The sequence below is a fragment of the Callithrix jacchus genome, chromosome 19, assembly GCF_049354715.1.
Source record: "Callithrix jacchus isolate 240 chromosome 19, calJac240_pri, whole genome shotgun sequence".
Classification (NCBI taxonomy): Eukaryota; Metazoa; Chordata; class Mammalia; order Primates; family Cebidae; genus Callithrix; species Callithrix jacchus.
This window is the reverse complement of record NC_133520.1, coordinates 25,775,918-25,789,499: the sequence shown is the minus strand read 5'-3', so window position 1 is coordinate 25,789,499 and position 13,582 is coordinate 25,775,918. Positions and strand designations below refer to the sequence as shown.

General features: G+C 42.6%; 1 long non-coding RNA gene and 1 pseudogene across 1 annotated transcript in view; both read left to right on the top strand.

Annotated features, from left to right (window-relative positions):
- The window catches only part of LOC118149544 (uncharacterized), a 204,674-nt gene that overhangs the window by 102,737 nt on the left and 88,355 nt on the right, over positions 1 to 13,582 (top strand). The window lies entirely within an intron of this gene.
- LOC144580382 (S-adenosylmethionine decarboxylase proenzyme pseudogene) lies at positions 9,839 to 11,089 on the top strand (annotated as a pseudogene).

The following is a 13,582-nucleotide window of genomic DNA, read 5'->3' as shown; positions in this document are numbered from 1 at the left end:
ACTTTAGGGATTAACATATACAGGCAGGGCAGATAAAAAAGCTGTAAAATCTTTGCAATTTCAATAAAAAGACACAGAAAAACTTTATTGTTTTTTAATTATTATAGCTATTTGGTGCTGATAGCACAGATGAAATCAAAACGTGGGACACAAGATGCTAGTGGAAAACACCTTACTGGGTTTTTTGTTTTTGTTTTTGTTTTCATAAAAAAAGAACATTTATCATGTGTTTGAAGGGTAGTGAGTTAACAAGGCTCCAGTGCAAACCCTACCTAACCGTGGGCTGGAAGGTTTACAGCAGTGTCACTTCCAGCTGCCAGCAGGTGCTGCTCTGGGTGTCAGGCTAAAGACGCGATTCATTAAGTTCTGCCACTCCAGTACTGTACTCTTTATGACAAGAAAAACAAGAAAGAACAGTGAGTCTCTTATATTTAACCCATAAAACTTAACACTCTGACCTCAATCATATAAACCAGAAGTGAAAGAGGCAATTGCAAATCTGACCAATAAAACTGGTAAAGCACTTACATGCCAGGAGTAGAATATATGTCTCTGTGTATGGGAAAAAGAACAATCTGCAAATTCCTCTGGTAGGTGGTACCACAACTGGTGTAGTCCATATCCTCTGCAGCATTTGAGATGTGTTTGTGCACACTTGGTAGGCTACTGGGTGGTCTCATTGTGAGCTCAATTACACGCTGGAGTGGGGAAGCCTCGGGGTAGAAAGATAAGTAAGAGAAGAGCCACTCCCCTAAAGCCTCTGTTGTGGGGAGAAAGTCGAATCTCAAGTCTGTTCATTTCCTTCTCCATGTCAGGACTAAAAAACCCATTTGTGTCCTAGAAAGGCTTTTAAAGTAGACACGAGAGAACTATTTTGTACTAAAACCCAGACATAGGGCACAAGGCAATGCTGTTTTGGAACAAATGCTAAAGCACCAGGGTATAGGAAAGAAACTTCCAGGCCTCCAGCAAACACGAGGCTTTGGTGCACAGGAACCTCAGCTTGTTCTCCTTTGTGCAGGTGGAACATGGCAAATGATGAGTCTCTTTATCTTTACATGGAATAATACAAGAAGGTCCACCACTCCCATAGTTTTGCTGCATTTAGGGCTAGAATAAATCCTTTTAAGGTCCCTTTTTTTGTTATTTTGGAAGAGGTGGGGTGAGGAGATGGAGGACAGGGAAGAAGACTCTTGCTGAGAAAGAGGACCTGGTTGATGCTTCTTTTGTTTAAGAAACTCCAGAATGTGTGCTTGGGTAGCTCTGAGTAGTTTGAGGTAAGTGGTGATCCTGTCTTTCTAAAAAAGTCACTGGTAGATAGAGCATAAAAGAAGAAATCTTTAAGGAAACAGACTCTGAGAAGTTGGTCAGTGAACTTCCAGGTCTTTTAAACATCAATAAATTACTAAAATTTCTTCCTGGTCAAGGACCAAGGACTTGATCAGGAAGAAATTTTAGTAATTTATTGATTTTTAAAATTCACTTAAAATATTTTGTATTTATTATTTTCTGACATCACCTCCTAGTAATAACCCAACCTGATGGTAAACATGTGCCACATACCGTAGTTTATTTGTTATACTTTTGGTAAATTATGGAAAATATGTTGCCTTCAGTATGGTGTACAATAGTGTGGGGGAAAGCAGAGTGGAAACAAGGAAACTTTTGAGAAGCAAGCAAGGAGCTCTAGAGTAGGCGTCCTCAATCATTAATGCGGCTAGCAGCATTTTAAGACAACCCTCTATAAACACAATGAGCTAGTACTATTGTAAATACGTTATATTAAATGGCAAAGTAATTCGAAAGATGTAGAGAAGGTTATTGATCAGTTGACCTTAAGACAAGGGGTGTCTCCAGGTTAACCTAATCTAATCACACAAGCCTTTTAAAAGCAGTGTTTCTTCCAGCTGGTGGCAGAAGACATTAGAGATATCGGAAGTTTCAGGGGGTATTTGGCATGAGGTTGGTTTATTGTGGAGATGGAGGGAGACAGGTGGAAGGACCTCAGAGTAGGTTTTAGGAACTAAAAGTGGTCCCCTGAATGAAAGCCAGCAAGAAGACTGGCACCTCACTCCTACAACCACATGGAACTAAATTCTGCCAACAACTTGAATGACCTTGGAAAGAAATTCTTCCCCAGACATTCCAAGTAAGAACATAATCCTGGCATGACATTGGTTTTAGCCTCATAAGATCCTAGACAGAAAACCCAGCTGGGCCCTCCTAGACTTCCGACCTACATACCTGTGCAATAATAAATGGGTGTTGCTTTAAGCAGCCAAGGTTGTGGTGATTTGTTATGCAGCAATAGAAAACTAATAGACTGGGGTGAGAAAATGTTGGTTTTCTTTAAAGAATGGAATGACACTTGATAACCGCGATTAAAAGGTTGACCCAAAGAGCTTGGACGATGTGGGGCCATCTAGGTGTCAGGCAATAAACAAGAGTGTTGTTAGGTCAATACTTATTAGGTATTTTGATTCGGTGTCCAAGGGATACCAAAATCCCTGTTTGCTTGTATGGCAGCCATAGGAATGTGCCTCTCAACCTTCAACCACAGAGAGTGTAGTTGAACTCCAGCTGCCGCTCTTTGAAATCCATCACTGCTTTGTACCAAGCTGTGTCTTTCAAGGGGCTGCTCCTTGCCAATCATTGAGTGCAACACGGTTCCTAAAGCACAGTCATTTTGGAACAACAAGAGACTTTTCTGATGGCTTTGGTTTCAGGAGTCCTTGACAGCTTTAGCGACGCTTCCCTAAATTCTATAGAAGACTAGCTGCTTCCGTCCAATCTCTCTTCCCTTCCTCCTTCACGGAAGTCAGACTTGCATCCTAGTTAGACTGCTTTCTCAGCCTTCCCTGGCTGCCTCCCCACCTGTTTCTTATATCTTCTCTCCTTCCCTCCCCACCCTCCCATTCCCTTCCTTCTTTTTTAGACATGGGATCTCACTGTCACCCAGGCTGAATTATAGTGACATCATCATAGCTCACCCCAGCCTTGAACTCCTCAGCTCAAACCAACCTACAACCTCAGCCTCCTGAGTAGCTATGACTACAGGTGCATTCCCCCACACCTAGCTAATTTTTAAGACTTTTGGCAGAAATGAAGTATTGCTATATGTTGCCCAGGCTGGTCTCAAACCCTGGGCTTAAACAATCCTACTTTGGCCTCCCTGAGAACTGGGATTACAGGTGTGAGCCACTGCACCCAGCCTTCACCATTTCTTCACACAGGCATTTTCTCCAACAAAATCCTTGCAAGATTAATCCTGCCTTAAATCTGCCTTTTGGAAAACCTGGATTATCTTTCCTCTTCCTTTTGATATGAACATAAGACAAATGCTGTGGCCAGGCGCGGTGTCTCAAGCCTGTAATCCCAGCACTTTGGGAGGCCGAGGCGGGTGGATCACGAGGTCAAGAGATCGAGACCATCCTGGTCAACATGGTGAAACCCCGTCTCTACTGAAAATACAAAAAATTAGCTGGGCATGGTGGCACATGCCTGTAATCCCAGTTACTCAGGAGGATGAGGCAGGAGAATTGCCTGAACCCAGGAGGCGGAGGTTGCAGTGAGCCGAGATTGCACCATTGCACTCCAGCCTGGGTAACAAGAGCGAAACTCCGTCTCAAAAAAAAAAGACAAATGCTGATGACAAAAATATGACTACCTGAAGCTCCAGGCCAGAGCTAACGTAGGTCTGTTGTAAATAGGCAGTACCTCATCAAGCCCCCTTTACCTCAGCTGCATTGTACCTATGTTGACCTGAATGTCCAAGAACCAGAGGATCCCGTTAATCCAAACTTGAGCTTCAGATTCTACCACTACAATAATGAGAAGATAGTTGAGTCAAAGCATCTCCACTAATGTCACTGCTTTTATTTTGGGGGTTGCCAGTACACTATAATACAAATATTTCTAAACGGTAAAGATTTTTAAAAGATGAGGTGTGAAATAAAATCTGCTCAACTCTTCGAAAGGGATGTGTTATTCTGAACTCTGTCATAGCCCACTTGGGCTATTATGACAAAAGTCCCTAAGTGGATGGCTTATAAATAGCAGAAATTTATTTACCACAGTTCTGGAGTCTGGGAAGTCCAAGATAAAAGTACCAGCAGATTTAGCATCTGGTGAGAGCCAGCTTCTTCATCTTCTCTGTAACTTCACATAGTGGAAAGGACAAAGGAACTATTTAGGGCCTCTTTTATAAGGGCATTAATTCCATTCACGGCCTAATTCATAGAAATCCACATTTTCTATGGGTGGAGTCATGAAGGACCTCCCAGTGGCCCTTCCTTCCAATACCAACATGTGAACATGAGAGAGCTTGCCTGTCTCTCTCCGTCTGTCTCTCTCTCCCTGTCTCTCTCTCTCTCTCTCTCTCTCTCTCTCTCTCTCTCTCTCTCTCTCTCTCTCTCTCTCTCTCCATGAGAATACAAGAAGACAGCTGTCTACAAACCAGGATATGGGCCCTCACTAGTCACTGGGTCAATTGGTGCCTTGATCTTCGACTTACCAGCCTCTAGTACTATAAATTTTTGTCATTTAAGCCACCCAGTCTATGATATATTTGTTGTACCACTACCAATGACTAAGATGATCCTATAATTCTCAACTGAAAATTATTTGTCTTAAAACTGTTGGCATTGCTATAAAAAGTATTTTAATTTTAACTTTAAAACAATAAATGAGGTTGAAATGCAGTCATTATGAAATAAAGTTAAACTTTGTGTCAACCAACATCTATGAATTAAAATGGCATTTTTCTTTACAGTTGGGTGATTTTTGTATGCTACAGTGGCAAAGTTTGTAAATTATAAATCAGTAAGAAACCTATTTAAAATATGCTTTTGATGAGAGACCTGAATGTACCCCTGAGGCTCAAGCCAGAAGACACTTCACCTTCAAGAAATTCTTCTGCATATTATTCACCCAGACCCACTGAGGGGAAGGACATTATATGAAGAACAAAAGATCACTATTGTTTTTTGTTAAACATGTTTTTTTAATATGTCCTTATCAAGGAATATTTTAAACAATATATGAAAAGCCCTATGATAACAATTGAAAAAAAATACTGTTCTGAGTATAGGTCAAAGAGATTGAGAGATCAGCAAATCAAATTTTATGTATATATAAATAGAAAACCCTGAGCAAATCATTAAACCCAATTTAACATGTATCGCTACAGTTGTTCACTCTCAAAAGGATCAACATGGAAGGCTCTGAAAGAGCGCTGGCTTTGTAACTCAGTTCAAATCCCAGCTCTGTCCTTTGCCCTTTGCTTTCTGTGGTTCAGTGTTGTTGCTGTGCCTCGCTTTGAGAAGTAAAGGAGACAGGAAATGTGAAAATGAATGTCATATATATGAAATGGATGGTAATGAGGGCATATATTTTAGGTAATGCCATTTTTTAAAATGCTTTTCAGCCAGCTCTTGGGTTAACTCTTAATTCATGGCAATGCAGTCATTTTGAGAGGGCAGAAAGATGGTTGGCAGTCAGGGAAAACCTGAGTAAGTGAAAACAATTGAAAATATCTTGAAACTTCAAGATTATCTGGACACTGCTTTTACACAAGCTTTAAAAAAAATCAGGCAAAAAACAAAAAACAAACAAACAAATCAGGAGTCCTTTGTGTGTCATTGGCTTTCACTCCTCTTTCCACTTTTTCATGGAAATGACACAAAGGGAAGTGCTGGGAAGGAAGGATATGTTCCCTCTATATGACACAGAATGGGGAAAGGGAAGTGTGGGGTAGAGGAGGGCATGGCCCCTGGCTAGGGCTCCACCCTTGGGCCTCTGCTCATGGACATACACGAGAGCAGGTATTTGTGTTTTTCTGCCCAAATGTTGCATTTCCTAAGACCACCCTGGCCTGACATGCCCTCATCCTGTGCCTATAAAAACTCCAAGACCCTAGAAGACAGACACACAAACAGCTGGATGTCAAGAAGACCACATCAGCGGAAAAAGACACAAACAGTTGGATACTGAGAGGACATTGAGGGGAGCACACCAGTGGAGGACCACACTGACAGATGTTGGCACACTGGCAGGCCATCAAAGGTGAAACAATGTAGAGTTTGGTCAGGTAGGTCAGAGAAGAGCCTTGGCCTCTGAGTCGCTCGACTTCAGGGGAAAACCATCTCCCTTCTGGCTTTCTCATCTGCAAGAGCTACTTCCACTCAATAAAACCTTGCACTCATTCTCCAAGCCCACGCGTGATCTGATTTTTTCAGTATACCAAGGCAAGAACCCCAGGATGCAGAAAGCCCTCTATCCTTGCACTAAGGCAGGGGGGTCTAATTGAATTGACTGACATAAACTGCCTACAGATGGCTAACCTAAAAGAGCACCCTGTAAACATGCCCACTAGGGTTTCAGCTGCAAACATTCACCCCTAGACACTGCTGTGGGGTCAGAGCCTCACAGTCTGTCCATCTGTGTGCTCCCCTAGAGGTTTGAGGAGTGGAGCACTGAAGAGGTAAGCTATACCCGCAGTGCACACCCAGCAAGGGGACAAGGGAACTTTTCCTACTTATACTGGGGGCTCGTTTGGGATCTCTGAAGGTGAGTGTGAGCAAATGTGAAACTGTCAGGCCTGCCTTTCTCCCAAAACCCTGCCACCTCTCTCTCTTTCCTGTAGGTAAAAGGCTCTGTTTTCCTTTCATCTCTTTTCTCTCTCTTACACGGTTTGAAATGGCTCTTATCTCTTTGATTATAAAGTTAAGAGTTTTGCTACAGGCTGTGGCAATGTTACAAGTAAAATGAGCGTTTGGCTGAGCAGCTAAAGGTGCAAATCAGACCGATTTTTCCTAGCGTTGACAACCACAGGCACGCAGGGCTGGAGCACCTCTCCTTAACCTTTCCCCTCCCAGCTCCAGCGTGTGAGTGTGCCCGCAGCAGAAAAGGCTCAGCTCAACAGCCATGGGAAGTGGGGTGGTACAGGAGAAAACCTGGGGTAGCTGGGACCCTACTGGGTGGTTCTTGCCCACCCTCCCAATGGAGCCTTTCCTCCTTTGGCCAAGGAATTCAACCTGGTCTGACCTGAAGGAAGGATGGGAAAGTTACCAGGATTAGAGGGGCCCACTTGCACTAAGCAAGGAGTTTTTCCTTTAGCATCTCCCCCTTTTTGCCCCTTAAACTGTTTTTCTCTTTTTCCCTTTTCTAAGTGAGAGGGCTCGCTCTCCCAGCTCTGTTTCTCATAGGGAAATTAACAGAAGAGTGACTCTTGCTGGCTGAGAACTGCAGATTCAGCAGGGCACATGTGAGACATTCTAAACAGCCTCTAAAGCATCCTTTCTTGATTCCAAGCTTCAGGCTGAGGCCCTAGAAAGAAAAACCTGGTCTCAGGGATCCAAAGCCAGACAATAGACAGGACCAGTTCCTGCTGACTAAACCCCCCACCCCATGGACGGAGGCCACGTTTCATGGCATAAACAGGTCCAGGGCCAACAGCATGGAGAAAGGGAGGCATAGGTGAGGGCAGTTAGTTCTGATTCTCCAGGTTTGCTCTGTTTCATGGTTACATATTGCATTTGCACCTATGGCTGACACCTGCCAAGGTCACTGGGGCTCAGGGACAAGAGATGGAAAATGAAGGGAGGACACTCACTTTCTCCATCTCACCATGAGTTTTTCACTGAAAGAAGAAAGGAAAATGAGGACACCTCTATTCCCTGTCTTTCTGAATGGACAACCAGTTCTCTTCACCACCCTCAGCTTATGCTCCTCTGGGGTGTATCCTGAACCATTGGGATTGCTTTGACCCCCAGACCCCCAGAATCTAGAGGAAAGGTTCCTCATAGCCCTCTAAACAAAGTTTGGCCAAATTGTAATTTATAGGAAGGACTGGGTTGGCCCCAGGAAGGAACGATTCATTTCAATACCATCCAGCAGTTGAAATGTTTTCTGTAGATGTCAGAACAGATGGTCTGAGGCCCCATATGTTCAGGCTTTCTATACCTTGCAAGGCAATCCAGACCTTTGCTGACAGTGTAAGATTGATCCAGCCCTCCTGTTTGCCATCTCCAGGAAGGCTACAAGGGGTAATTCCAGGGAATTAAAGATATGAGTCCCAGAGACACTCCCGGCAGAAAAGCCAGCTGTCTCAAGCCCTGCTCCTCTGGGTCCACCCCAACCTCGGTATTCTATTCAGCCTCTCACTCTCCCCCTCTTAGAAATCCTCCCCCTAATCAAGCCCCCATCTCACTCTTACCCTTCCAACAGATGCCTAGTGAATTTGGGCCCAGTAACGTCCAGGTTCTCTTTTCCCTACAGAACTTAGGTAAATTAAGGGGGATCCTGGCAATTTTTCAGATTACTCTGATAGATAAATAAAGGCTTTCCAGAATTACCAAATAATTGAACTCTCCTGGAAAGACGTTATGTTGCTTTGGAATTAAACCCTGATGGACACTGAGGAACAGGCCACTTTGCAAGCAGCAGGGAGACATGGGGATGAGCTTTGTATCACACATAGCATCAGGGAAGGGGGTGAATATTATCCCAACCAGAAAAGAAGCAGTACCAGTGGATGATCCTAAACGAGCTTCCAATGATGAGATCGTACACTGGACGAAGAGACACTTTCAGGCGTGCATAATGGAAGGCTTATGTAGAACTAGGACCAGGCCTCTCGATTAAACTAAGCTGTCCATGATTGACCAGCGATTTGATGAAAATCTCACTGCCTTCCTGGAGAGGCTAAGAGAGGCCTTGGTAAAGAACACCTCCCTATCTCCTGACTCAGTCGAGGGACAACCACTCCTAAAGGGTAAACGTATTACCCCGGCAGCTCCTGACGTCAGGAGGAAGCTACTAAAGCAGGCTCTGGAACCAGGTAGTACGTTAGAGAACCTCCTGAAAGTAGCCATCTCGGTCTTTTATAATAGAGACAGGGAGGCCCAGGAATGAGAGAGGAAATACACGAAAGAGACAGAAGCTTTAATGGCCACCAGACAAGCCCACAAACCCTAGAATTCTCAGGGTGTACCTCTTAACTGCTAAAGATATGGTAAGAACAGTTATTTCATTCTAAAAGTTCATCCACTTACAAGGTTTAATTTCTTTCACCTGGGTGAAACAGCTCAGGGTACAATGTTGTTGTTAGCATGTTTTACTGCTTGTCTCTGTAATCTTTGGCACTAAGTTCTTTTTTTGTATAATACACATATTTAACCCATGCATACTTATCCTCATAAAACTTGATTTTTTTTCTCTCACGCCTAGAAGCCATCAAACTTCAACCAGTCAGCCAACCAGAGCCTCAGATGATGGCTCCCTTTTATTAGAAACCCTTGGATAGACCTGTGAGAGGAGTCTGACTGCCAGTTCTCCCAGAACAACGCCCCCTGTCACCAGGAAACAACTAAGGTCATCATCCGTATTCTAATGACAGATGTACCTCTTCAGAGGGGGGACAGGATACTGAAGGGAAGTGCTGGGAAGGAAAGGCCATGGTTCCTTTAGATGACACGGAAGTGGGGAAGGGAGGTGCTGGGTAGAGGAGGGCAAGGTCCCTGGCTAGGGCTCCAGCCCCAGGCCCATGCCTGCGGACCTAGGTGAAGACAGGCATTTTTGTTTTCCTGCCGAATGTTTCATTTCCCAAGACCGCCCTGGCATGCCACGCCCTCACCCTTTGCCCATTAAAGACTCAAGACCTAGCTTACACAGTATGGCCGCTCGCTCTACTCTCTCTAACAGGGAAGCAGCGGAATACAAGAGACTGAACTGTATCTGCCTCTGTTTCCAAAACACGTTCAACTTTCGCTCACACAAAGCCGGGAAAATTTTATTAGTCCTTTTTTATAAAAAGTTAATATAAAATGATAGCAAAAAAAAAAAAAAAAAAAAAAAAAACAGCTGGAACAATCCGAAGTGGCGGCGGCAATGTTGGAGAAGAGGTTTAATTTAGTTGATTTTCTGTGGTTGTTGATTGTTCGCAAGTCTCACGGTGATGGAAGCTGCACATTTTTTCGAAGGGATCGAGAAGCTGCTGGAGGTTTGGTTCTCCCGGCAGCAGCCCGACGCAAACCAAGGAGCTGGGGATCTTCACACTATCCCAAGATCTGAGTGGGACATACTTTTGAAGTATGTGCAATGTTCAATCATAAGTGTGACAAAAACTGACAAGCAGGAAGCTTATGTACTCAGTGAGCATAGCACGTTTGTCTCTAAGAGACGTTTCATTTTGAAGACATGTGGTACCACCCTCTTGCTGAAAGCACTGGTTCCCCTGTTGAAGCTTGCTAGGGATTACAGTGGCTTTGACTCAGTTCAAAGCTTCTTTTATCCTCGTAAGAATTTCATGAAGCCTTCTTACCAAGGGTACCCACACTGGAATTTTCAGGAAGAAATAGAGTTTCTTAATGCAATTTTCCCAAATGGAGCTGCATATTGTATGGGACATATGAATTCTGACTGTTGGTACTTATATACTCTGGATTTCCCAGAGAGTCGGGTAATCAGTCAGCCAGATCAAACTTTGGAAATTCTGATGAGTGAGTTTGACCCAGCAGTTATGGACCAGTTCTACATGAAAGATGGTGTTACTGCAAAGGATGTCACTCCTGAGAGGGGAATTCATGACCTGATACCAGGTCTGTCATTGATGCCACAACGTTCAATCCTTGTGGATATTCAATGAATGGAATAAAATCGGATGGGACTTACTGGACTATTCACATCACTCCAGAACCAGAATTTTCTTATGTTCGCTTTGAAACAAACTTAGGTCAGACCTCTTATGATGACCGGATCAGGAAAGTTGTAGAAGTCTTCAAACCAGGAAAATGTGTGACCACCTTGTTTGTTAATCAGAGTTCTAAATGTCGCACAGTGCTTTCTTTGCCCCAGAAGACTGAAGGTTTTAAGTGTCTTGATTGCCACAGTGCTATGTTCAATGATTACAATTTTGTTTTTACCAGTTTTGCTAAGAAGCAGCAACAACAGCAGAGTTGATTAAGAAAAATGAAGAAAAAAATGCAAAAAGAGAACACACGTAGAAGGTGGTGGATGCTTTCTAGATGTCCATGCTGGGGACAGTGCTTTCTGTAACCACCACTGTGTAGTTGCAGAAAGCCTTAGATGTAATGATGGTGTAATCATTTTGAATTGTATGCATTATTACATCAAGGAGTTAGATATCTTGCATGAATGCTCTCTTCTGTGTTTAGGTATTCTCTGCCACTCTTGCTGTGAAATTGAAGTGCATGCAGAAAAAACCTTTTACTATATAAAACTTTATAACACTTTTGAAAGCAACTCAATTTGGTTTATGCACAGTGTAATATTTCTCCAAGTATCATCCAAAATTCCCCACAGACAAGGCTTTCGTCCTCATTAGGTGTTGGCCTCAGCCTAACCATCTGGGACTGTTCTATTGCTGCCAGAATTTTACATCCAGTTACCTCCACTTTCTAGAACATATTCTTTACTAGTATTACTGAAACTAATTTCTACTTCATACAGATGTTTTTTGAAACCGCAATTAAAGTTCTTCTTCCATGAGTCAAGTCCTTAAAAAAATGATTCCAGTTACTCATTTTGCATATTTACTATTTTAACATTATTGGATCCTGCATTGATGGTGCTTTGATTTCTTCCCTCTCCCTGGTGTCTCCCCCAAGACCCCAAATAAAGCAATACACTGTCAACACTGTGGATTTATATACTAATTCCGTACCTCAGATGAGGAAAGGGGGAGATGGTTCCTGGGCTTAACATTCTTTAAAGGGCATGGGAATTTAGCCTTATTTTTATTGTAATGTGCTCTTTTGGAAAGTAGTTGATTAGCAGGGATGACTCAGAGTCGTAGATTGAGATTAGAGTGTACCGGCTGAACTGTGGAAAACATAAACAATTCTGTGTTCCTCAGTAAACGAGATTAGCATCTAATGAGTAGCATGCCTTTACTAACTTACTAAGTAGTGGTATAAAAGGATTTTTATTTAGTTAATTACCAGAGAGATTTAACGTAATTTTGTTCTGGATTCAGTAAATCAAGTCAGCTTGGATCATTCACCTTAACTTTTCCTTTAGCAACCGTTTCCATTAGTTTCCATTAAATAGTGTTCTATAAACTTTGATCCAAAGCAGAATCAATGTCTTTTCACCCTGTGACTTAAAGTTCTGTGACTGTGATGCATGTGAGTGTTCTGACTTCATCTGTTCCTCTAACTACGGTGTTTCCCTCACCATGGCATTCATAGGGTGAAATGTGAATGACTGTCCAGAATGTGAATTGTCCAGATTCAGATAAACATCATGAAGCAGAATACATGAGTAAATAAGTAAAACATAACAAAATTATAAAATACTCAAGGGAAAATGTCTAGAAATACACACTTTCAAGAGTTGGTATCTTTTAGGTATATTTGCAGATACTTTGGGATTTTAAGGAACTGAGAAAACAGCAAAGTTAACTGAATTTTATATTTATTGTCCTCTAAATATTTTGATAATTTCTGGATTGATGGAGTGATGTTTTTGTTCCTTCTGTATTTATAAATGAAACACCTTTTTTTTTTAGTGTTTCTAAACCTAAAATCTATTTGGTTTGAAATCAAGTGGTTGGAACACTGTTTGACTTTTTATATGAAACATGTTATTGATTGAAAGTTTCATTGAGGAAGTTTTCAATCAGTGTGATCAATTTGATTCTGTAATGAGCACAGCATCTAATATTTTGAGGTGCTCTGTTTTGAGGACCAATGCTCAAGGACTTTGTTGATACATGATATCACAATAGATTTGTTGACTTGAGGTCTGGAGGGTTTTTTCCTTTTTTTTCTAATAGAATTAAGAATCCTAATGTTGAAAAACTGCACAAAGTTGTGTGGGACAAAGCCTAGAAAGCAGAAATGTAGACTGAATCATCATCTAAAGCATGATGGGATAGAGGAGGGAAAGTTTGGTGCCATCATTTCTCCTTTCGCTGGTGTTGGACTTTAAATCAATTGAAATGTATTTCTGTACCACAGTTTGCTCTTCAATAAAAGTTTAATTGTCTAGTGACATTCAAAAAAAACCTCAAGACCTTAGCAGGCAGGGACACAAGCTGCTGGATGTCGAGAGGAACACATCAGCGGAAGAAGATGCAAGCAACTGGCCGTCAAGAGGGTGTCAAGCAGAGCACACTGGTGGAAGAGTAAACGACCCTGGCACACCAGCATACACCAAGGCGAGAACCTTGGGATACAGAAAGTCCTCTGTCCTTGCAATAAGGCACGGGGGTCTAATTGAGCTGTCTAATACAAGCCACCTATGGATGGCTAAACTAAAGGAGAACACTGTAATCCATGCTCACTAGAGCTTCAGCTGCAAACCCCTAGACCCTGCTGTGGAGTTAGATGCCCGCAGCCTGGCCGTCCCTATGCTCTCCTTGAGGTCTGAGCAGCTGGGCACTGAAGAGGTGAGCCACACCCCCAGTGCACACACTACGAGGGGGACTAGGGAACTCTTCCCGTTTCAAAAACATGAAAGCACAATCAATCCATCCAACGAAAACAACCACTAAAAGACAGGATTGGTGTGAAGGAGAAAAATACAGCATGTATAATGCTCAAACTGATTATTCACCCTG